Raw genomic sequence first — 27,759 nt, 5'->3', positions numbered from 1 at the left:
TTTTTTTTAAATCAGAAAAAGTCTATATAAAAAAACATTTCTATTCATAAATGTAAGTAATAAAACAATAAAAATATATATTTCCCACATTCCCTCCAATATTTTTAGCGGTCTGAGTTTCTAGTATTCATTTATTCATTTAACCACGGAGAATTGTTTTTGCTCTCCTTTATTTTGGACACTGCGAGAACAGTTTCTCTCCCATGGTGCATGTCAGAACTGAAAATTCTGTGCGAAAATTCTGACAGTCGTGTCCAAATGTCGTGTGCAGTGAAAAGGCGGCTATAAGCTGAAAACATGGTGAAAATCATGCGAGGGCTTTTAAATTTTCTGGATTGCTTTTTAAAACTGTTGGTTGGGTTTAAGGAAGTGGGCATCCTCATTTGTTATCTGAAGACGCATTTTTTATGGATTTGGAACAGCATGATTTCGACTAAAAGATGACACTTTTTAAATTTGGGAACGAACTAACCTTTTAACTATAACTAGATAACAATGTGGAACACATAGTGAACAAAAATACGTTTATGTTAAATAAGATCCATTACATACAATTAACTTACTTAATAGACGTAAATGTTGATATTGCCATAATACAGAAAACGACAATCCAGGCTCATTCTGAATACGTACCCCTATATGCATTTCTGGAGAGCACCAAATACATCCTAGGAGCTACTTTTTTTTTGCAGTTTTTGTTTTTGCAAATCCTTCAGAGGCTGCTGTGTATGCGTTTGAGATCTCAAATTTCTCTCGCAAGTGAAATTTGTACCTGCTGTTCTCTCATATATCCACCAGAGGCCACTGTCGACTGACTGACTGACTGATCTACTGACCCACCCTCCTCCTTCCCTAAACCCAACCAACAGTGTTCTCACCCTGTTATTTACTTGTTTATTTTATTTTTTGGCTTCTGTTTTTGTCTTACCTGCTTTCTGGAACCGTTCTTTACTGGACTTGATCCCTTTCATCACGGTCAACTCCTCTTCATCACACAAGTCCATCGAGCCACTAGACAAACTGGTAACTTTAGGGAAAGCCGTCCATACGGAGGTAAGTGGTCAGCTGGTAAACGTAAAAAGGAATGGTGTCATATACCGTCTTGTAGCATTCACTTTAAACGCCTACCTCTGGCTACATAGTTTGCGATCTCCAGAAATGTATTTAGGGATATGTTTTCAGAATGAGCCTGTTGCAAAACGAACATTAATATTGAGATTTTTATGACGTGTTTTTCATTGTTTGTTCAGGTTTACAAAAGTAGTGTCCATAACTTTATTGTACAGTAATTGTCATTTCACACATGCCTTTTTGCATGCTCGATATCTAATAAATGACAACTTTCTTGGGGGGATTTTCTTTTTAATAATTCCTCTCTAATAGCTACAGTTAAATACTGAGATTGCCAGCAAATGATGTGGAAATAAAAATAAGCATTGTTGGCTTAAATGAGGAAATAAATTTGTAATTGCTGCCAAAATCTCTTGTTGTTTTACCACTTGATTACCACAGATAATCATTTTGATTAAAATACTTTCATCAATATGTAAAAAATGTGTGTTTTTTTTTAAATATTAATTCTTTAAGGTGTGTAATTTCTAAAGAATTTCAGTAACACTGATATCTGTTTTCTGTTTTCGTACTATTGGTCAGACAAACAGTCTCACCTCCATACTTACAGCATTAGTTGAGTCACCGTTGCTGTGTCGGCCTAATTGTGCCGCTCAAATAAACACAGCAATGTTTTTAAATCTCCCAATGGAGTCATTGTTTACATTTTACAGTGGACTCATCCTCCCAGTGGCTTATTTATAATTGGCTCTTTAACTCAAGAAAGGAGAGAAAGTATTTTAACATCCAAAATGGCAGACGTTCTCTTCATCTCATTTCTTAACTGTCTGTTTTCCTCAAGTAGAGCCCTATTCTGATGGAGATAGTTTTACTACTAACACACACCACAACATTACAATGAGAAAATGATGGTTAGTGTTGCCAGATTGAATGATTCCAGCCCAAACTGTCCAAAACCCTCCCAAACGTAGAAAAAACACCTACAAACTAAAAACCAGCAGGTACACACACTTGGTTTTTGGTAAATATTTTACGTAAAATACACATTCAAAACATTCAAATTGATCCCAAACCCACCTAAATTTTGTCAACCTGCCTAAGCCTCTTTTTTTACGAGCACAATCAAATTCTGAACCTCCATAAATGCGTATGCAGTCATTCAAAAGTAAACAATAATATTTATATAGCATATTTATATAGTTATAATAGTTATAATTATATTTATATAGTATTACAATAAATAAAAAATACATATATAAATTATGATTTCTAATGTTTGACGCAGTTAAGTGTACTGATATTTATGAGTTTAGCTGACTCTTTTTTTTAAGTCTAATAAGTTCAGCCAAGTAAAACTCTAATATATAAGTTGTCAACACATTCAATCCAAATACGTTAACTTAACTTAAAAAATTAAGTTATGATAACTAATTGGCACAATCAGCGAGGCAGTGGCGCAGTAGGTAGTGCTGTTGCCTCACAGCAAGAAGGTCGCTGGGTCGCTGCTTCGAACTTCGGCTCAGTTGGCATTTCTATGTGGAGTTTGCATGTTCTCCCTGCCTTCGCGTGGGTTTCCTCCGGGTGCTACGGTTTCCCCCACAGTCCAAAGACATGTGGTACAGGTGAATTGGGTAGGCTAAATTGTCCGTAGTGTGTGAATGTGTGTGTGTGGATGTTTCCCAGAGTTGGGTTGCGGCTGGAAGGGCATCTGCTGCGTAAAAAATTGCTGGATAAGTTGGCAGTTCATTCTGCTGTGGCGACCCCGGATTAATAAAGGGACTAAGCCGACAAGAAAATGAATGAATTTATTGGCACAATCATTTTTCACATTGTAGGGGAAGTTAGAGTAATTTCTGTCACAGAGATGGACATGGTGATTTTAATCACGTCTTTTTAGCCTGATCTTACAAGGAAATGTAGGTTTTATTTTTTTTATTATTTAATGTAGAGTTCAGACATAAAAAAATGTAAGATTTTAAAAAGGAGGTGTGGAACCACACCTCACCCCCTAAACCCAACCATCATTGGCAGATGTGCAAAGTGTACTAAATTATACAAATGAGATACTAATACAAAGTAGCCACTAAATCAAAAAGTTACGAATTGAGTATTGGTCTTATTCTGTAAAAATTACTGAACAAATTACTGTTTTTCAGCAAACTCTGAGTTCCTATGATACATCTAATCCTGTCTGAATGCAAATCTGTAATTTGTGTTTTGGTTAACATGAACTATTTTACAATTTCTATTATGCTGGTATTGAGGATATCCTTTCTGTGCACCAACAATGATACCACACAAATAATGTTTTATATCTCCTAAAACTGCCCCTTTTATATGCTTTGATCCAAATTGTGCTGTTTTGGTTTCAATTCAAATGAGATTGTGCTTATTTCAAAATGGGGTGGAGCTAGAAACACCTATGGCTGCGTCCAAAACCGCATACTTCCATACTATATAGTACGCTAAAATCAGTATGCAAGCCGAGTAGTATGTCCGAATTCATTGAATTCGAAAATCAGTATGCAAGAAGTACCCGGATGACTTACTACTTCCGGCGAGATTCTGGAGTGCGCATCTCATGCACGCTGCGCTATCCCATGATGCCCCGCGAGCGAATTTATGAATGGGAGTGAATCGATGCAAATGACGCAGGTAGGTCGCGTGACCATGACAAAATGGCGGATGTAGTACGTCCAAATTCCATTCATACTTTTCACATTCATACTGTATAGAACGTACTTTTCTAACGGCCGAGTGGTACGTTTACATTCAAATGCAGTACCTACTGAGTAATAGGCAGTTTCGGATGCAGCCTATGTGTCAGCATAATGGCAGATTTAAAACTGTAATGACAGATGGCTGCTTCTCACTCAGGGTTGTCTATGCTAATGAGATGATGGATGTAGATTATGGATGAAGATGTGTTTGCTTTCCTGTGAAGAAATAAAAAAAATAAAATCAACATAAACTAAGGTAAATTATTACAATTGGCTCCACTAATACCAGGTTTAGGTAAGAAAACTTTCATTTCTGCAGTCAATTACATAACATGATTGTGAATTAAATACGTAAGTTAAAACGCATTTATTCCAGTGGGTTTCTTATAAGATGATCATTTTAAAATATTGGTAAATGCGTATTATGTTTGGTATTTTTTTTTTAATGTTTATAAGATGTTATAAAAGTAGACCTGTTCTGCCTCTTTTTACAAAAATTGTAAAATAAGTGTGTATGTGAAGTTTCAGCTCAAAATACCACACACATAATTTTTATATCTCCTGAAACTGCCCCTTTTATAAGGTTGGTCCAAATTGTGCTGTTTTGGTGACTGTCGCTTTAAATTTAAATGAGATTGTGCTCTTTTCAAAAGGGGGTGGAGCTATAAATGCCTATGTGTCAGCATAATGGCAGATTCAAAACTCTAATGACAGATGACTGCTTTTCAATTAGGGCTGTCTATACAAATGAGGGAGAGATCATGAATAATAAGTGGGGCTTTCCTCCACTGATGACAGGTTCAAAGGGAGAATGTCAATCAAAATGTTTCAACATACTGTTTTTATCAAGTGTGATTATAAAAAAAATATAGAATTAATTATTTTTTTTTTTACCATTAAAAGCTGGTTATATTCTTACACAACTGTGTTTAAACCAACACAATCTCACTGCAATTCGTAACTTTTTCATTTAGTGGCTAATTCGTACAAATTTGTACGATCTAATTCGTACATTTTAGTGCGATTTGCTCATCCCCCAATGACGGTTGCATGGGTTTAGGGGTGGGGTTTGGTGCCACCCCTCCTCTTTAAAATCGTACAATTTCGTACAACTGAACTCGTACGAATTCGTACGAATTAGCCACTAAACTGGCACATACTCATGTTTTCTCGTAAGATCAGGCTGGTTTAAACCATAGACTGTAAAATATATGGACGTAGTATCCGTGACGTCACCCATAGGTTTCTGAAGAGTGCAAAAGAAGCCACAAGTAGGCGCGGCCAACCGTCGCCATTTTGGTCACGCGTCATCACACCCACGGCGGGATACCAAACAAGGGCAAAGAGGCGGAGAGTGAGCGGAGCTACAGACACCTGCTAGCATTTAGCTTGGACCTGGTTCAGACACACTTTACTTTGGGAGAAATGCTTAATACTTTATCACTTGTGACTCGTTTGTATTCTGACCACTTGTGCTTGGTTGTACACTATATCAATAAAGTGTTTAGACTTTTAAAAACACTGCTGTAATACATTGAGCCACTAAACACTGTTCTTATGACGTTTTTCAACAGGAGGAAAACGCGAATTACTTACAAACACTTCAGATATAGTCGGTGTTAGTTACTGTAAGACTATTGATAAAATCCAGCATAACACTGTATGACAATGCCTCAGATGACTGTTCTAGAGCCTACAGCTAATCAATCTGTCAGATTCTGGAGTGCATTACAGCTCTAAATATAAATATAAACGATAAATGATCTTAAATAAAACAAATACATGTATAAAGATGGTATATAAGTATATAACTTTACTCACATGGGAAACGGAGGCCACGTGAATGGTTTGTAAGCACAATTAAGTGCCCTCAGCATGCCATGCCATCTAATAATTGTGGGAAACAAGTCCAAAAGGCAGTTGACTGTGTAAAGCCACATAAAACAACACAGAAATACGATAAATATGCCGAGTTCAGTGGCTAATCTGCAGAGGTGACGTGACGGCGACCAGCGAGACCTAACTGTCACTCAAGTGGCCACTCCCTTAATTATGCAAACTTAATATAACCTAATATAAAGAAAACGGATGAGTTATAAAAAAATTCCCCCCCCTCACAGTTGTCATGAAGGGTAATATTACCTGTATTAACCAAAATCTTTTTTTGTACCAGGCTGTAAACACCTTTTTTTCTGCCGTAAAGTTGGCCATTCTAACAGTGGGCTCAATTGAAATTTGCTCTGTTTTGGAGCCAGGAGCGGCTAGGACTAGCGGAATTTCGGATGAATTGCAGTTTTAGTTACTTCCGTATTGGCTTCCTGAGGGAGAGCGGGAGGTTGCCGCTTGGTTTAAACCTATTATTAAAGGGATTTTTGCATAATAAGTCCCCTTTAAACACTTAACAAGTTACTTTATATGATCATACACAATCCACACATCTTGAACACATGGTCTTGGGGAAAGCCAAGATGTAAAACACAGACACTTCTACCACTGTAATAAAGACAGAAATGTTGGTCCTGTCCGAATTCATACATGAAATGACCGACATCGGCTGAAAAGAATTGTAACTCAAACTAGTCCTGTTCGAATAGGGCTTATGTTTGTGATTGGGCACCATGTTTGTTACGCCAAAAACAAGCGTCTGTTTCCCCTTCTGACTGAAATAGGAATGGATAACTTATTTGACATTCCTTAAATTTATTAATCTTCAGTTGACATGTTTCCACATTCCCGGAAACATGGATTACTCATCAGCGAGCACTCATGCTTGGACCCTGGGTGGCTCCTTTCCCTCCGAAACGAACAAATATGTGACCACAAACACAAGTGTAGACCAAACATCAGATGAGCTGGAAAACGTCAGTGTTTACTCTGTCAGAGAGAGCAATGACGCTCTGGAAGTGTTTACTGATGATGTTGAAAAACATGTAATTAATCAGGCCCCGCATCGCTCGGTGCTTGTTATTATTTGTTGAAACGTGCCCACTGCAGCGTACTGTTAATCAAGGAGCGATGACGCTCTCATAGAGCTGAACGGAAGCTGGATTGGCCGGTGGGATTTATTTGGAAATCATGAGGTCACCTGCGTTCAAGGGAATCTTATCATATTGGAAAACGTTTTTACTTTTAGTCCATTTCCCTTCAGCTCAAGGCTTCTCTGCTCACATAGAAACACATTGGTTGTTATATTGTACGTTTGATCTACACTTTCAACGATTTGTGTAATTTTACAGTTTATTTCCGGCAGCTGGGGTGTAAAATCATAAAATAACGGCCGTGAAATGACAGAAATGTACTGTAAAACAACAGAGGTTGATTACCAGAAATTTTAATTCAAGGAAATTTCTGTAATTTAATGTCCATTATTTTATGGTAAATTTCTGTAATTTAACTGCCGTTATTTTGTTTATTTTATTAATTTTTATTTTCTTTTTATTTTATTTATTTATACAGGGACAATGTTCAACATGACATGTTGTGCCAGAGTTAGCTATTAAGCTAATTTACATCTGTAGTTCCTGGGCAGGAAGTTGTAACAAATTTAACAGTAAAAAATGATACATTATACCAGGGATATTCAATTGGCGGCCTGCAGGCCAAACCCAACCCGAGTCAATTTGTTTATGGCCTCCAAACAGTGTGACCAAGACATCAAAAATAAATTTAGTTAATTTGGAAAACGCCAGCTATAGTTATGAAGTGACGTGTGTCTGTTCAATACAGCACGGGCTGCTGAGGCTGCGCAGAGAACCAGTCACCTGACATTAATCCAGTGGCGCAGGCAGCTGAACACAGTTTGGGCATGTTTGTAGGAAAGGTCTTTTGTTTTATGCACTGTTAATAGTATCGTCAATAGGGATGCAACGATTTGCCGATTTAACTATTAACTGCGCTTTAATTCGTCACTGTTAATTAATCGTAAAGTCTTCTCTAAGCCACATTTCTGATGCACAGAATGAAACTGCTGCAATTTAACAAAGTTAAGCCAAGTTGCCAACTGTGCGCTAGTTTAAAGTTCCAAGCTTGTACACCGAGGCTTATACGCATGCACACATTAACTATAGCAGCGGCCGTTCCCATATCACATCTTTTCCGCTTCCAAGTTGGTTATTTTTAATGTAAGAATCTATGACAATATGCGCGCACAAGCAGAGCAACGCATTTACTTCTTTCCGGGAGCACGCAGTAGAAAACATCTCACGATGAGAGTTGTACATGCTATTCAGTGCAATGTCAACAAAAGATACGTTAGACGAATTATTATTAAAATGATTACGTACAGTTGAAGTCAGAATTATTAGACTGAACCCCTGAATTATTAGACCGCTTGTTTTTTTTTTTTTTCATCAATTTCTGTTTAACGGAGAGCAGATTTTTTCAACACATTTCTAAACATAGTAGTTTTAATAACTCATCAATAACTGATTTATTTTATCTTTGCCATGATGACGGTAAATAATATTTTACTAGATATTTTTCAAGACACTTCTATACAGCTTAAAGTGATATTTAAAGGCTTAACTAGGGTAATTAGGTTAACTAGGCAGGTTAGGGTAATTAGGTAAGTATTAAATAATGATGGTTTGTTCTGTACACTATTGAAAACAAAAATAGCTCAAAGGGGCTAATAATTTTGTCCCTAAAATGGTGTTTAAAAAAATCAAAAACTGCTAATATTCTAGGCGAAATAAACCAAATAAGACTTTCTCCAGAAGAAAAAATATTATCAGACATACTGTGAAAATTTCCTTGCTCTTTTAAACATTTTTTTAAAAAGAAGAAAAAATTCAAAGGGGGGCTAATAATTCTGACTTCAACTGTATGCATGAACGCAAATGGCAACAACAGTTAATCTAAATTGCTGCTTACCTAATATAAAGCTTAAATTTACATTAGACGTAATAACCGTGAAACCATGATTATTCTTCAGACTATATAATCGTACAACCAAAATCTATAATTGATGCATTTATAATGCAGTTCAAAACAACATATGAATGTGTCTGAATGTAGAAAAAGCCCAGCACTGCACTGCTTTTGTTGTGCTCTGAAATACAACATTTGAATGTACAAGTACTTACAAATATGTAATTAATCTTAGTACAAGATTAATTCAACCCCGGTGTTACAGAGAAAGATACAGGAAGTCTTTTTTACCAACAGTGATCAGATTGTATAACCAAAGTCATACCAGATGAATTGTGATGAACTGAATTAGATATTAGATATGGACAAGTGTTTACTCGTTGTTTTTTGGAACTAAGGTGTGCAGTATGAAATGTAATTTTATTAGTGTTTTTATATGTATATGTAACTTATTTATCTATTTTTAGTATGGAGAGACATGTGAACTTCCCTTTGGGGATTAATAAAGTCAAACCTAACCTAACCTAACCTAAAAAAAAAAAAGCCTTTTGTACAATGCACTGATTTATGTAGTTTTAAAATACAATATAACAACATTTTAATGTAGAAAAAGCCAACGTGTGTGTCTTAAGGAGCAAAAATACAGCGTATGAGCTCTTATATGCAGTTGCGTCATCACTCATATTGCAAGTCATATCTCTCCAGCCCTTCGTTTGGGATGCTTTTCATGAACCGGCCCCCATGACAAACTAGTTGAATAGCCCTGCATGCATATTACACGTTTTACACCCCAGCTGCCGGAAAATAAATTAAATTTACAGATTTTTTTTTACAGTGTGGACAGAAAACCAAAACAAGCAGAAAAATATGCGTTTTTTAAATGAAAACATATTAGTTTGGACATAGCCATTGTGTGTACACTGCCCTCCTCTCATATCTCAGGATAAAATCTGCACGAAACTTCATTTGACTCAGGACTCTGGACTTCAGCTGAGATATGAGCGTGTTCAGAAACAGTTCTTACCGATATAGAGAAAGACTCCCTTGTAATGAGTTCATGCCTTGTCACTTTGCAGAAATGTTATGCTCAAACAGCAACATAAAACTGCAGCAAAAGTGTAAGTGTAAAAAAGAATACAGAAGAAATATAATATTGAAGTCTTTGCTTCTTGTGTTTGTTTTGTTTATGATGCAGAACTATGATATGTGAGCAGTGAATGAGAGCGATTAGTAATCTTCAATTTTCCGCAACCGAAATACAGATGGGAATTTCCTCAGAAATCCTGTCACAGACATCTGCGAGGGAACGCACAGACACAAAGCCTTTCCCAAGCTCATTGTGTATAAAAATGTCACTCCGTTTGTTTCCTGTAAGTGCATTATTATTTATTTCCGCCGCTTGCACCGGTTTCAACATCTATAAATATGTTTGCTACCATTTTGTAGCACTTGGGGCATTATAAACGCAGTCAAGCTCACAGTGTGTGGTGAAAAGCAACACACATTACCTGACACAATCCACAAAAGACGCTCAGACAGTTGCAACATAACAGAACTAATCCGTCTTAAGACCGTGATTAACCTGAAACTGAAAAAAAGTGAAACAAAACAAAGGTCTTAAAGCAGTTTCAGGCAAACAGTGTAAATCGTTTGCCAAACACGCTGCCCACATTGACTGTTGCTGGGTGTGTGTTTGCTGAAGCATTACGCAGTGAACATTCTTACTGTGTCTGATACTGTAACTACAGTGTAAATAAGTGTTTGAGATGACAAGTCTAAATGCATTGCAGGTCAGAGTTACTTAATAATAACATTTAGCCAAAATAAAAATGTTGTAACCTTATTCCCAACCCTACACTAATAAACAAAAAAATTCTGTAATTTAATAAAATGCATTTTATATAAATGAAAAAAATATTTATAAGAGTTTAAAACAGGGTTCATTAATTTATATATTTGTGTAATTAAATTGATGTTCTTATTAAATTTCTATATTTAACAATAATATTGACGGCTGATTAAAAAAAAGTTACCTTCGAATAAAAAAGTTCTATCTGACATTTTGTCAAAATTGAGTTATTGACATACTTATTTACATAATGGGATGTATTTTATAAGTTATTTACGTTTAATTATTTTTATTTATAAAACAAATGTTACACACATACTGTTTGCTATGGAATGCAAAAACTTTGAAGCTCAATATCTCAAAATCATTATATATATATATATATATATATATATATATATATATATATATATATATATTTTTTTTTTTTTTTTTTATTAATTAATTAATTAATTTATTTATTTATTTGGAACAAAACAATCTTTATAAGGTTAATTTCATAAAGTTAATCTCATTCGGTAAAATTAAGGTGTAAGGTATAAGGTATAAATATTATATAATATTTATATTTAATATATACTTATATTAATTAACATTCCGGCATATGTCCAACATAATTTATTGGTGTGTTTTGAGTTAAATATTTTCTAAAACATTTGAGTTTTAAATTGATAATGAGCTTTACAATTTTAGATGTAAATATTTTCTACATTATTTATTTGCAGAAAATGAAACATATATTTGGGTGGTTTCACCTAATTTAGGGTTAAATAAGGACAAAACCAACTGCGGGAAAGAAAGAATGTTCCAAAATAAATAAATAAATAAATAACACTGCTTGTTGGGGTTTTCCCATATATAATATAAAATATAATTAAATTAATAAACCAAAAAAAAAAACATACAAAAATATCTATCTATCTATCCATCCATCCATCCATCCATCCATCCATCCATCCATCCATCCATCCATCCATCCATCCATCCATCCATCCATCCATCCATCCATCCATCCATCCATCCATCCATCCATCCATCCATCCATCCATCCATCCATCCATCCATCCATCTATCTATCTATCTAAATGATTAAGAACAAATATCATAAATCTTTTGTTCAAAGTAAAAGTGTTCTCAGTGTTAAGAGCATTGAACCACGTATAATAATTCTGTTTTCTTCATAAATGTACTAATGAACACTACAGTCAGACAGAAAAGAACAGACGGTCTAATTTTGCACAGAACAAAAGCAATTTACGACCAAACTACACCAAAAAAAGTACAATTAGCATCAACTTCACCCTATTATAGAGAGCAACATCCAATTCATTTACATAAGAAAGGATGAAGAGGGTTGGGGGTGTTTTGTCGGGAGCAGCAGAGACCTTTAATTTACCGGTGTAATACTTACGGGGGAGAGGCACATTAAAGGTCAGCGTAATGACAGGAGACACTAATAGACTACCTACTAGAACAGGAATCTGCAGATTGGTATGCGTGTGTATCAGGTGAGACTTTGTGGCACTACAATGTTGACATGCGCTGAGTCACCGTACTAATTCACGCTCGTAAATGTTGCTTTTAAAGAGACACCCTCAGGATGTAATGCATTAGCCCGATAAAAGCAAATCAATCAGCGTTATCTCTAACCAAAAATCAGTTCTCATCACTTTTTCTGACTTTCAGGAAACAATTTGTGTGTGTGATGGCAGAATGTCCGCAGGGGTGTTTGAGAGTGACTGTATAGGTGCGCTGAAGAAAGCTGACATTCATTTAATGACAGGCTCTGACACAACTCTATTGAACTTATGTTAACATGTTAACAAAGGAAAAGCTAGTCGGGGTTAGACACTTGATGTTGGTCTAGACATGTGAGTCCTGCAGGAAGAGCACCTGACAAAAAACAACAACAACAAGACATTGCAGACGTGAGGAAATGTGTGGACGGTATCAAAGCAGATGAACGTGCGCATGAGTTTCTGTTCTTGGTGGTTGAGGAACAGGCGATGTGGAAAAACAACACAAAACAGCATGTGACCGAGTGCTTCGTAACTCTAAAATATCACATAATGCAGAGATCTGACTGTGATGCAGTAGGTTTTAGGTTAATAAATGTGGCATGGTTATCAAATTTGTTGTTAAATCTTACTGTGCCACTTATTTTCGCGCACTTTTCATTCAAGAGTAATACTAGTATTCTTTTTTTAAACAAACAAATAAGAAAGTATAGAAAGACTTTAGTTTCATTCACAGTTCACACTATTTACTACTGGCTTGTCAGTTGTCTATTATTGTTATTAACTGTTTATTAGCACTAATAGGGCCCTATCATAGACCCGGCGCAATAAGGGGCAAGATGTGTTTGGGGCGATTTGTTACTATTTTCTGACCAGCACAACCCTAATTTTCCCATTTTGCGCCATGTTGTTTAAATAGCAAATCCATTTCAGGGTTTAACGCTAAGGATTTTTTCTACTGGTCTGAACGGGCTGAACGGGGTTTCCACCAATGAAAAAATTAAATTTAATAGCAATTTTTTAGCCACATATTTTAAATAATGTGTCCAAAATAATGTCTATAATTATTTAAATGTTAACAATTATTTAAATAATATTTTGAAAATGTTCAAAAATTGAAAAGTGAGCAATATTATGTGTTAACAAAGCAAAAGAGTAGTATGGAAATGTGAAGATGTTTTATTTTAGTTTGAAATTATTTAACAAAAGGTGGCCCCAATCGGGCCAGTAATGGTCATGTCTACTGTCCCAAGCGTCTCTCACACTGGCCCTGGGCTATCGGGCAGTCCTTATTGTTGAGGCCTGCATTTGTGCAGCTTTGTGGACTCATAGGTGTTTTAGTCTAGAAAGAGGTGTGTTAAGGCACATTGTTGGCGTGTTGCTATTTTGAGTAACTAAAATAGACTGCGCAATTGACCTGCTGAGAGGTGCTCTAGAGTCCAGCGCAGAGCACATTAGTTGTGCGCCTTAAACGCTTACACATTGCTTAATACACACAGGATGTACAGAAATACGCAAATATCTTTAAAAATGAAAAAGGATTAAAGGATAAAAATGTTACAAAAATTATTATTTTTTACATAAATATAAAAACCACTGCCTCCATGCCTTCTTCATCTCGGGTGGCTTTTTCAGTTAATTTTTGAACACCAGTTTTTTGACCACACTTCACTATTATTGCTCATTTATTCATTTGCCGGAAACTAGGACTGAATTTAGAAATAGTTTTGAAACAAATCTTTGTGCTTAAACAAAATTAACTATGTAGGCTAATGGATGGCTTCAGTTGAGTGAGTACAACACCGTTTCCTTATTTACAAAATTAAAGGAGTAAATCAAAAAGCAAAAGTAAAGTAAAGAAAAAGTTAAGAGGCCGAATGCAGGAGGCTTGTTCTTTGTTCTCGCGCTGCAGATGGTCTGTTTAACTGTTTTCTTACTAGTGAAGCGTTCAGTTTTTCCACATAGTCCACCATGTAAATAGCAAATGCGCCAAGGTGCGACACAACTGACTCTTAAATGATGATAATCCAGGATCAACATTAAAGAATTTTCACTGTATATAAATGACGATGATGATCCAGGATCAACAATAGTGAATTTTACACTGTATTTAAGTGATGATGATGATCCAGGATCAACAATAGTGAATTTACACTGTATTTAAATGATGATGGTCCAGGATCAACAATAGTGAATTTACACTGTATTTAAGTGATGATGGTCCAGGATCAACAATAGTGAATTTACACTGTATTTAAGTGATGATGATGATCCAGGATCAACATTAATGAATTTACACTGTATTTAAATGATGATGATCCAGGATCAACATTAGTGAATTTACACTGTATTTAAATGATGATGGTCCAGGATCAACATTAGTGATTTTTCACTGTATTTAAATGATGATGATGATCCAGGATCAACAATAGTGAATTTACACTGTATTTAAATGATGATGGTCCAGGATCAACAATAGTAAATTTACACTGTATTTAAATGATGATGGTCCAGGATCAACAATAGTGAATTTACACTGTATTTAAATGATGATGGTCCAGGATCAACAATAGTAAATTTACACTGTATTTAAATGATGATGGTCCAGGATCAACAATAGTGAATTTACACTGTATTTAAATGATGATGATCCAGGATCAACAATAGTGAATTTACACTGTATTTAAATGATGATGATCCAGGATCAACATTAGTGAATTTACACTGTATTTAAATGATGATGATCCAGGATCAACAATAGTGAATTTACACTGTATTTAAATGATGATGATCCAGGATCAACATTAGTGAATTTACACTGTATTTAAATGATGATGGTCCAGGATCAACATTAGTGATTTTTCACTGTATTTAAATGATGATGGTCCAGGATCAACAATAGTGAATTTACACTGTATTTAAATGATGATGGTCCAGGATCAACATTAGTGATTTTTCACTGTATTTAAATGATGATGATGATCCAGGATCAACAATAGTGAATTTACACTGTATTTAAATGATGATGATCCAGGATCAACAATAGTGAATTTACACTGTATTTAAATGATGATGATCCAGGATCAACAATAGTGAATTTACACTGTATTTAAATGATGATGATCCAGGATCAACAATAGTGAATTTACACTGTATTTAAATGATGATGGTCCAGGATCAACATTAGTGATTTTTCACTGTATTTAAATGATGATGATGATCCAGGATCAACAATAGTGAATTTACACTGTATTTAAATGATGATGGTCCAGGATCAACAATAGTGAATTTACACTGTATTTAAATGATGATGGTCCAGGATCAACATTAGTGATTTTTCACTGTATTTAAATGATGATGATGATCCAGGATCAACAATAGTGAATTTACACTGTATTTAAATGATGATGATCCAGGATCAACAATAGTGAATTTACACTGTATTTAAATGATGACGGTCCAGGATCAACAATAGTGATCTTCCACTGTATTTAAATGATGATGATGGTCCAGGATCAACAATAGTGAATTTACACTGTATTTAAATGATGATGATGATCCAGGATCAACAATAGTGAATTTACACTGTATTTAAATGATGATGGTCCAGGATCAACAATAGTGAATTTTCAGTGTATTTAAAGGGAATGTGAGAGGAAACACTGATTGGTTTAATACACGTTATGCTCAAAACACACCCATAAGAGAACAAACACAACTTTTGTTTTTCCATCCTTAAAATATCAATAGGGGATTTGGACATGCCCTTAATGCATTTGCGCCCTGTGCTTTAGACTTTGTGGCTAGATCGTTAAAATAGAGCCCATAATGTATGAACTTTACATACACTTTAAAATTTTTTTTCTTGATGCCTAATTTTTGTTGTTGAACTTTTTATCTGAACTTACTTATTCAACATAGGCTCATTCTGAAAATGTAGCCCTATATACACTTCTGGAGATTACAAATTTTGTAGCCAGAGCTACAAATAGCTGCATTTCGTCTTTAAAATGAACGCTATGGGCCGGTATGACACTGTTCCTTTTCACTTTTACCAGCTGTGCACAGCTTTTGCCTCTGTTACCAGTTTGTTCAATATCTTACTGTGTCAGAAGACTTGAGATGCAGAGAGAAGTTGACCACGACGACACGGTTCAAGTCTGGCGAAGAACAGTTCCTGAGCGGGGAAAGCAGGTAAGACAAAAACATAAGCAAAAAAAATAAAATAAACAACTAAATAACAGGGTGAGAATGTAGTCAAATTTGAAAACGTGGTAAAAATCAGGCAAGGGCTTTTCTTTTTCTAGATTGCTTTTTAAAATACTGTCGGTTGGGTTTATGGAAGTGGGTGGGCGGGTCAATTGGTGCTTTTGAAAACACTATTGGTTGGGTTTAGGGATAGAGGAGGATGGGTCAGTCGATCAGTCGACAGTGGCCTCTGGTGGATTTATGCGAGAATAGCAGGCGTGAATGGCATTCGCCAGAGAAATTTGAGATCTCAAAAAGTGTACACAGCGGCCTCTGGTGGATTCACGAAAACAAAAACTGCAAATACGGACCTCCTGGCACGTATTTGGTGCTCTCCAGAAATGTATATATAGAATGAGCCTGGGCTGTACTCATCTCAACGTCAGTCAAACTGACAAAACATATTATATTAAACCTGATTAATTTATTGAAATAAGTTAAAATAGCTTAAAAACATTTATTGTCATGTTTTGTTTTTTTGTTTTTTTTACGTATCATTTACCTTACTAACTGTTAATAAGCCATTAGTTACTAGTTCATTGAGCTAAAAGTCTTAGGTAATGGCTTGTTAATAGCGTGAATTATACATTAAAATACAGTGTGAAAGAAAGCAAACTTTCAGTGAACTTTTTACAGTAAGAGCTTCTGTAAAATGGACTTCCTTTATATAAAAAAAAACCATTTAAGGTTAATATTAGTATGCTTCTTAATAAAGTATACTTTCAGTTTGCTTTTTATGTACTTCTCTGATATGTACTTTAGGTACTTTTTGAGAAACAGAACTTAATATTGTACCTAAAGTGACTTATAAGGCAATACATTACAATACTGGACACATAGTTAATGTTAGCTAATATATTTATTTGCATGAACAAACAATGAGCAATGCTTGTACAGCAATTATAATTATAATTTAACATTTACTAATGCATTTAGTGTAGTTATTGCACTCTTATATTTCATTAACTAATGTTAAAAAAGTTGAATAAGTACTGTGATAAATGTATTGTTCATTGTATTAAATGCATTAACTAACATAAACTATGAGTCATTACCACTTATACTGACAGACAAGTGTTTTAAAGTGTTAACAAAAATCCAGGCTTCCACACAATTTATTTATGTTGGCCCAACACAAATCGATTAAGTCAACTTAACAACTTTAAGTTGATAAACAAGAAAGCTACATGGTTCGTTCTTCAGCTTTCAGCTGGTGATGTGGATTTATTATTTGTAGTTTTCATCTATATCATAGTATTTGAACTTGTCCTAACAGATTGGGAGACTGGGAGAATTTTGAAATGAGCTCATCATTCATAAATCTATATCAATTCCCTAAATCAGTTGTTGTAGAAAGGCCTTTTTTTGGTAGGGACAAATACAAGGCAACACAAATGCCAATACTGTACATGTAAAATAAGCAAATAAAACATGTGGAGTAAAATGTTATGTTCCAAAAAAGAGTGAAATGGTAATAACGAATAAGTACAGTACAGCAACTAAACCCTTTTTCAAACATAATGTTCATTTAATTTCTTTTCATTGCTTCAATATAATTTTATATACCTAATTTTAACTCGGAAGGGATTTTTTTTTAGAGCTGCTTGCCATTAAAATGTTTCAACACTCCTGATTGTTAATATTTTGATAATTTATTTTAGGTTGAAACTGTTAAAACATTAAAATTTTAATTTAAATCTGTAGCCAATATCTAGTCTTACGAAAGCACAGTATAGATGTTCCAGACCTCTGTTTATATATTATTGTAAGTAATTAAACTTGGTACATATTTTCAATTGCTTGGAAAACACTGGTACACTTTAAAACAATGTTTTCTCATTTCTTTCCCCAAAGACGTGACATAACTGCTTGTTTTCATTTCTTAGTTGGCCTACTTCAATGGATAAATCAAACATTAGTGAATAATACTGTGCATTAGGGTGAAACTGCCTGATGTAACCATATTCTTAATGTACGCTATGCTCTGAATAAATAATTATTTTTCTCAGAGAGCCAAAATGTTTGTCCAGCAGAGAAAAGTTTTGCTTGGCTCGAGATAAAAATAGCCCCTTTAAATACATAAATAAATAAGGATTAAAGTAAGTGTTCTTTGTTGACGGGCGTGGATTATTTGAGTGCTTGCAGAAGAGGTGTGACTTGAGCTTGAAAACTGTAATGTCTGAGCAGATCAGGTGGAGTTTGACAGCTGGTTTCTTCTAAGAGGAACAGAGAGAGTGAAGGTTCTGGAAAACAATGTTGACTGGAGTTTTGAAGGAACAACCTGATGTACAGCCTTGAGTAACATGTAATGTAAAATGTTTTCAGAGATTTAAAAAAATATATAATATATAAAAATCTGCCCATCCTGTGAATTGTTTTTCTTTTTCAAATATTCCTAAATAATGTTTAATATAGCAATGATTTTTATTTTATTTTTTTTTACAGAATTTCCTATAATGTTTCTTCTGGACAAAGTCTGAGTTGTTTTATTTTGGCTAGAAAAAAAGCTGTCTTTTGTTTAAAGAAAATTAATTTTTTTACATATATATATTTTTGATTACAGAACAAACCACTGTAATACAAAGACTTTCCTCATTACATCAGCTTGAATAATTAGCCTAGTTAAGACTTTAAATGTCACTTTTAGCTGAATACTAATATCTTGAAAAAGGCTATTATAAAAGACTGTTTCTCAATACCAAGTACGCAAAGTTCCAACTTGCATTCTTTGAAGTTCAGACTTGCCAAGTTCAGACTTGGAGGAACGAACTCCCGAGGATGCGAGGACACAAATCGAGTACTTCTTCAAATGGAACGGCAGTGTACTTTATACATAATGTCCCTTACCTCACCATGGATTCATCGGGTTCACTGTACATTTAAAAAAAAAAAAAATTAATTATATAAATTATAAATAATAACATATTAATGTTATAAATCTATATTTTTGATTTAAGAAAATGAAAACATAAATCACTATAAATGTGAAGTAAAACGGGTTATTATACACAGACTTGTGTCTTTCATTATCAGATTTACTAAACTACAATGGACATTATACAACTATAAAGTACAAGACATACACAGTAAGAAATAAAGATAATGTTAAGCAATTTGGTAAACAATGACAAGCCTTGTACAACACGGTAACATAATTAAAGATAATTATAAAAGGTAACAAAATAACACTGACAAAATAATACACCTGAGAACAAATAATACATTTATAACTGTCTATTACACTGAAAACCCTTATAAGTTGACTGAACAAAACTGTAAACGCCTTGCCTCAATTTAATTGAGTAACGGAGTCTCCCAAAACTTGCGTATTTAAGTTTATTTAATTTGCCGGTTTGGTAGATTTTACTTAAATTGTTCAGTTGTGTGTCAGAGTGTGTGTGTGTGTGTAATTATATACCATAAAAAAATGTTGAAAAAAAAAGTAGCCATTTATTCCCATTATGGTGGATAATTATACATGAAGCCTTGTTTTCTGATTAAAAAAGACCTTGCACTAAAATGTTGCACATATTAGAATTGTACAGTCAAGACTACATTAAAAACAATCTATTTTTTTCAAAGGATTAATTGTGATTTTGAGCTTACTATACTTGAACGTCAAAGTTTATGCATGTTCACTGTATATAAGTTAAATTAACTCATATTTTTAGGTGACAGGACCAAAATGCTAAATTTTAAGTAATGTTCAGTCAGCTTTACTTGATTGTTTAAGTAAAGATAACATTAGCATTTACAGATATGCACTAAATATATTAAATATCATGTATTAACTACAAAGGACAGATGCAATCCAGAGGTATATCCGTTATGGACTGGCTGATGTAAAGCTTCTCTCGGCGGGGGAGGAGATAATGAAGCTTCCGCTGACAGGCTGGGGGTCAGAGTCCGCATAAGCTGAGGTACATTGCTAAAAGACGCACTATCTTTATAAATAAACTGCCAAATAGATTTTAAAACAACTACATTCTCGCCTGAAGAACTCTTAAAACTTTCTAACACAACAGAGGAGTATATTTAAAAGCGTGTGGGTTTTCTCCTCCGCCATTAGCTTTCGCTGGTTATGCTGCAATGCATTCTGTGATACCTGTGCTTTTTAAGGTCGCATAAGTCACCTCTTAAAGCATCTTTGGCAAAATGGGCGAAGCAAGTACACATGCGGGAATTTTATCTGTACTTGGCAAGATGTGAACTTTGAATTGGAACAGTATTTCGGCGATGGTTGATGACGTTTCACGAGCACAAAAGAACGCAAGTACAGATAAGAACACATGTTGAGAAAAAGCCCTATAGTCAAATATTATATACTGTCATCATGGCAAAGATAAAAGAAGTCAGTTATCAAAAATGAGTAATTAAAAGTATTATGTTTAGAAATGTGTTGATTTTTTTTCTTTCCATTAAATAGGAATTGGGGGAAAACTATACAGGGGGGCTAATAACTCAAGAGGGCTTTAATTGTATATTGTCAACATGTCTATTATAATTAGCAAATTAGATTGAACAGAATACAGAAGAAAACTCAAGCATTGTCCCCCATGAACATTGCCGATTTGCTTATCTATATTTGTTATGACTACTTCTCTACATATTTGTAGTAAATTGATACATTAACAAGATGTAGCATTTAAAGAATACACTTTTACTGTTTATGTATTTTCCTTAAAATACTACTTTTGATATTTCATTGTTTTTCATTAGGCATTCTTTTTGTTTACGCTGACAATACACTATATCATCAAGTAGTTAAGCTTGTTTTTGGGGAAACATTACATAGTGAACAGTGTTTTGCAGAAAAACGTTGTTAGCACAGAGCACAAGAATGCAACTTTTCGTGCCATTAATTTACAAATAAAAGTTTACAGGAATTATTTACTTTTGTGCAATATTTGCAGGTTTAAATACTAAGATAAAATTTTACTAGAGCTCCCAAACAAATTATTAGCAAGCTAGGAAATAACACCATCTATTTTAAAAGTGTTAGCATTTATGCAACTCAGACTCATTCTAAAAATGTACCACTACATTTCTGGAGAGCACCAAATACGTCCTAGGAGCTAGGACTTTTTTTTTTTTGCAGTTTTTGTTTTCACGAATTCACCAGAGTCCACTTTTTGAGATCTCAAATTTCTCTCGCGAGTGCAATTCGCGGCTGCTGTTCTCATGTAAATCCACCAGAGGCTGCTGTCGACTGACTGACTGATTGACTGACCCACCCTCCTCCTTCCCTAAACCCAACCAATAGTGTTTTTAAAAGCACAGATTGACCCGTACACCCACTTCCCTAAACCCAACCGACAGTTTTTAAAAGCAATCCAGAAAAAGAAAAGCCCTCCCCTGATTTTTTTCACGTTTTCAGATAGGGATATCTAGATCCGTTCACGTGATCAAAAATTGGGCCCTATCACACGGTTTCAGACTCGATCAGATATTACCTCCCAATCAGGACGACAAACAAACAGTTAACATCTTAATAACAAGCAGGTAATAAACAAGTTGTAAATGTTGTGAACTGTTACTTAAACCTAGGTATTACCATTACCATTGTAATAAAGATTATTAGATACTGTAATAAATGTATTATTCATTGTTTGTTTTTGTTACTAAATGCATTAACCAACGTCAATCCAAAGATACCTTATTATAAAGTGTGACCAAAATGTAAACACTAGTGGTCATCAGTCCGCTTTTGAAATGAAAATAACAAAATATCCTTTGAACAAAATGGTAAAGATAGATGAAAAGACCCTAACAACCTCTGACCTCTGATTATACAACCTGAAAGAGAACACACACACACACACCCTGCAGTAATACACATGACTAAATCTGTGCTTGTCTCGTGTACCATACAATTTCTCTCTTCCTGAATTGAGTGCCAGACACCAGAAGTTGACACTGTGGTGTGCTGTGTGTGATATCAGACTCATCATCAGTGTGTACAACGTCTGTGTTTGGCTGATGCGCGAGTGAAGTAAGCTGAGGTAAATGATATTTTGTCTGTGTGCGATGTCTTTTGATTGTGGGGTCTTTGATGTGGACGGAAGTGTTTTGGACACAGAAGCCGAGAAGGGGGGGAAGAGACGATGTGTGACAACACTGGCAATTTAGACTACAGGTGTGCCCAGTGCGCTCGGGAAAGACAGCGACTTCAAAAACACCTCTTCCTCTTAGGATGAAAGAGGGCTTCGTTCTAATTGTACAGCCAAGAGAAGACAAAACAAATATAGGAAAGATAACTTTCTAGTGGCTGTTTTATAGAGCTTGTCCAAATAACCACAACAGAGGTTCATTGAAACTACAGATACAAGCCAAAAACTCTTTGGTTTATCTGTGATGCACATCATTCATAAAACCAAGAAAAAGATAAATCAAAATAAAATGAAAGTAAGAATGTGTGGAAAATGAATAAAGACTTAGCAAAGTTTCTAGCTTGTTGTAAACATTTTATTAGAATATATTTATATACATATTCAAAATTGCACAAGTAAACTAAATCATAAGAAACCATAATTCTAACTTTTTTTCTAAATTCAGACTTCACATTTTATAAAAAAATTTCAAATTCTCACAATTGCAAGATTCTTTCTCTTACGTTTAGTTCTTAAAAATATAAGTTTATCTCTTGTACTTCTAACTTTGTTTTCTTAGAAATTGTGAATTTTAAAGAGGAGATACAAAGTCAGAATAGAAAGATATAAACTCTAAAATTGTAAGATTGTCTTTTATTCCATGATGGGAACTAGCTTCTATTTAATTTCCCATCCTTTCGACCAAATCAACCAAATCAACCAACCAACCAACCAACCAACCAACCAACCACATCACATAAACCCAACCAACCAACTAACCAACCAACCAACCAACCACATCACATCAACCCAACCGACCAACTAACCAACCAACCAACCAACCAACCACATCACATCAACCCAACCTAACCAACCAAGCAACCAGTCAAATCAACCAACCAACCAACCAACCAACCAAATTAACCAACCAAACTAATGAACCAACCAACCAACCACATCAATCCATCCAACCAACCAAAAACCAACCAAACTAATGAACCAACCAACCAACCAACCAACCAGCCAACTAACCAACCACATCAACCCAACCAACCAACCAACCAACCAACCAACCAACCAACCAACCAACCAACCAACCAACCAACCAACCAACCAACCAACCAACCGAATCAACCAACCAGCCAACCAACCAACCAAGCAACCAGTCAAATCAATCCATCCAACTAACCAAAAACCAACCAAACTAATGAACCAACCAACCAACCACATCAATCTATCCAACCAACCGAAAACCAACCAAACTAATGAACCAACCAACCAACCACATCAATCTATCCAACCAACCAAAAACCAACCAAACTAATGAACCAACCAACCAACCAACTAAATTAAATCAATCAATCAATCAATCAATCAATCAATCAATCAATCAATCAATCAATCAATCAATCAATCAATTAATCAATCAATCAACCAACCAACCAACCAACCAATCAAATAATCAATCAACCAAACAAACAAACAAACCAACAGACAACCACAAATATTGAACAAGCAATGTTTTTTTATTATTATTTCTTCAATGGAGCTTATTCAATTCTTGATGATTTTAAGTATACTCATATATAAATGTTTGGTTTGATTTGATTTGGTTTGGTTTTGGAAACTCAACGCCCATCTACAGTCATTTTATGCAGTTTCCTTTTCAGATTAAATGACTGACGTTTTATTTTTCAACATAATCCCAGTTTTGGCAACTACTGGTAAGCTGTTTACATACAATCAATCTGTCTGTCTGTCTGTCTGCCTGTCTGTCTATCAAATCAAGCAATTAATAACCAACGAAGCATGAACAAATTAACAAACAAACAATTATAATTTTTTATTATTATTAATTTAAGTTTATTCAATGCTTAAAGATTTTAATCACAAAAACAATCTAATCTCCTTGCCATATGCTGTAGTTGTTTATGTGTACACTCATACATTGGTGTTTTGTTTGGAGACTCAACACCTATCAACAGTCATGCATTTTTCCTTTTTAGATTAAAGGACTGACGTTTTATATTTCAACATAATCCCAGTTTTGGCAGCAACTGGTAAGTTACTGGCAGCTGAAGTTTACACAACAGAACCTCTGTCTGCTCATAAACCACATCTGCTTTTATACTGAGAAAATATTTAAGAAATACATTTATTGGTATTAATAGTTGATAAAATATTCCCTTGCATATAAGTCATCCCAATTGTTAAGACAATGGGATTACAGTGTAACTGTAACTAATATCTATAACCAGACACATATTTGCTTCATTCATTAATTTTGTGAATCATTTTGAAGAAAACAATGAAGTCAACTCAGTTGAGCAAGTGGCTAGACAGATGTAAAGCACTGGCACATGGTTTATGCATAATATATTAACCTGATCTTCTAGTTCCAGTTCTGAGATTGGTTTAAAAAGTGTCAAGACGCACCATGGCACATTTGCTTTTTACATGGTGCACTTTTAACATGGTTGTAAATGGAAGAACAGCTCGGTTATTAAGGTAATCCTCGTTTCCCGTGGGTTGAGGGGTTAAGGAGGGGGATGAAAATGCTGGAAACTTCCACTGTGGGGATTTGGAGTTGGTAGCTACTTACAATCAATTTAGAAATATAAGTGCAGCGCGTGCCAAGCTGAGGCATCCTTTTCTAGTTGAAGAGACTTTCATGCCCACGTCATTGAGCGCTTAATCAGCCAGTCGAGATAATTGATTATGGGGATGCCCACGGGCCGGAGGGGCACTAGGGCATCCTCCACAGGCTTGGTGAAGCCTGCAGAGACAGAGAGAGCCCGAAGGGGGGGACTTGTACTGCCAGGCTCGACCTTCAAATGCAAATTCCAGAAACTGACGATGGCATGCAAGTCTGAAGACATGAAGTACACGTCCATTAGGTCTATTGTGGCAGAGCAATGATGAGGATGAGCGCAGGTTCAGCGGTTCAAAACGCACAGATTTAAGATTGGCCGTAGCCCACCGCTCTATTTGGTTACGATGAAGTACAGGCTGTAAAACCCGCTCTCCATCTCAGCTGGAAGGATAGGCAAGATTGCATCCTTCACCAGGAAAACAGCAATCTCTTCTCGCAAGACAGGGGCGGACACAAGGCTGACCATGGTGAAATACACACCCGTGAACTTCAATGTGCAAATTAAATCGCATAGCCGAGTCTGATCGCACGTATGAGCCACTGCGACAGGCTGGCCCGTGCTTACCAGGCAGTCAGATCCCTTGCTAAAGCTTTATCGCTACGATCGCTGATGTACCAGCATTGGGGCAGCATGGAATGGGAGGGCTGATCCGGAGAGTGCTGGAGTCCCGCGGAAGAGCAGGAGGCGAGAGACTCACTTTCGCCTCACACCTAGGCTCCAGAGGAGGGGTTGGAAGTGTGAGAGAAGGGAGACCGTCCCTTCCATCCTTACGAGATTCTGCCCATCACATCCGACTGCGCCGCTGTGAACTCCTGGGTGAATTCACCAATGGTGTCACTGAACAGGCCAGCCTGGAATATGGGCGAGTTAAGAAAGCAAACTTTGTCAACTTCCTGCATGTCTTATACCAGGTTCAGCCAGAGGTGGCGCTTCTGGACCTCACTGTAACCCACAGATTTGCCCGAGTGCCAACCGCAGAGCGGGGGACAACTGGGGTTGGTGGCTCTTTTGCAAGAGTGGGCCGCGATCTTAACTACACAACAGACATGCCACCCCAGGGATGGCATACACTGTCCACGAGCACCGCATTAACATGCTGAACCCCCAGACATGAAATGCAGTGCTCGTGCTCATCATCCGGGGACAGGAAACCACTGCATCGAGAAACGCCCAGCCAGAGCGACGTCTTGAAAAAGACGTGCTGCACGACCGCGTTGCTCTTTTAAGAAATTTACAACAATACATACAACTTTGGAGGACCGGACTCGACCGTCTGCCTCCACATATCACACACTCTGGACCGGGAGAAGTAACCCGCTTTCTCGTTCTCTCTCCCTCTGTCGTAACAGTCAGAGAAAACCCTCATCGATTCTCTCAGAAGCTTTGTGAAAGGATCTGAAGCTACAAGGATGCCTCAGCTTGGCACGCGCTGTGCTTAAATTTCCAAATTGATTTTTAGTAGCGCAAGCTGTGCATGCTGACGCTGCCAACTTTATGGCATTTCATTGGCCCGTTTACATACTCTTTCAGATGATTGAATTCTGACAACATCCACATAGTGGAAGTTTCCACATAGCATTGAAGTTCCCTTCCCGAAGGGGAACTAAACGCTTCACTAGCGAGAAAAGACTCTTTACATTACTTCTTTATTTTTGTGGATAAGGAAATGGTGGAAACTCACTCCACTGAAGACATCCATTAGCCTACACATTTAATTTCATTTGTTAAGTGCAAAGATGCATCAAAACTAATTTCTTTCAAGTTAATAAATAAACAATAATAGTGAAGTATGGTCATAAAAACTGAGTTAGAAAATATGGAAATATAAAGAAATATAAATATGCATATATCATTTTTTTATATTAATGTAAAAAAAAATACTTTTTGTAATATTTTAATCCTTTAATTTTTTTTCATACGCAAAGATATTTGTGTATTGCTGTATATCCTGTGTATATTAAGCTACGCGTAGACGTTTGGACCTGCATAGGGGCATATCTAATGCTCTCTTCACTAAACTTTAAAGAGCCTCTATTTTGCATTAAAAAGGTCATATTTTGCTTTTAAGCGTCTCCAACAACATGCTGATATGCGTGAAAGGTCAAAAAACACTTTCATTGTCTTATAATATGCATTTATTTTTACCCAATTATCCCAGCGACTCCCATATGAATCGTTCAGAGATTCATTTATTTCCTGACCCCTCCTAAGTGCAAAGCTAATCTGCACTGATTGGACCAATGATTCAGCGTATTGCGATTGGTCAACTGCGTTCAGCACGAGACAGGCAGAAATGCCCACCATGGTTACAGTATGAAGTAGCAGACAGAAAGTATGTGAGAGCCCAATACAGCAATGCAATAAAGCAATGCTGTTAAACATCAGCATACTACTCTACTTGTAACTCTAACCCCAAGTAACAATGACACACATTCAGTATTAATTCAGACAGTGGCTAAAGCTGAACTATTTTGAAAATTGACCACGCTGTGTGTGTGAGTATCAACTGATGGTGGCCAAAGCATAGACAAACAGCAGAGGATCGGCAGTTCTGAAATGCATTTAAAATCGGTAAAAGAAGAAGCACGCATCATATTTTTGACATAATTTTGGACGCCATATGTGAACAGCCCCATATAGATTTAACCTGAGAGATACAGTACAAGCACTGATCTATAATTAATGTGTGATTTCAAGCCGTGCGGGGTGATTACAACTTAAAAGACAATTAAACACATATTT

General features: G+C 35.8%; 1 long non-coding RNA gene across 13 annotated transcripts in view; it reads left to right on the top strand.

Annotated features, from left to right (window-relative positions):
- The window catches only part of LOC137487875 (uncharacterized), a 115,352-nt gene that overhangs the window by 25,008 nt on the left and 62,585 nt on the right, over positions 1–27,759 (top strand). For 4 of the 13 annotated variants that reach the window (XR_012391990.1, XR_012391989.1, XR_012391988.1 and 1 more), the window contains exon 4: positions 16,142–16,220. The exons of 3 other annotated variants lie outside the window; for them this stretch is intronic. This is a non-coding gene — a long non-coding RNA (uncharacterized lncRNA). Of the gene's footprint in view, positions 1–999; positions 1,054–16,138; positions 16,221–24,369; positions 24,424–27,759 lie in introns of all 13 variants that reach the window. 6 more of the 13 variants (XR_012391995.1, XR_012391996.1, XR_012391993.1 and 3 more) reach the window with 3 other exon arrangements.

This window comes from Danio rerio, chromosome 16, assembly GCF_049306965.1.
Source record: "Danio rerio strain Tuebingen ecotype United States chromosome 16, GRCz12tu, whole genome shotgun sequence".
Classification (NCBI taxonomy): domain Eukaryota; kingdom Metazoa; phylum Chordata; class Actinopteri; order Cypriniformes; family Danionidae; genus Danio; species Danio rerio.
The sequence above is the reverse complement of the archived record's forward strand: the minus strand, read 5'-3'. Positions and strand labels throughout refer to the sequence as shown.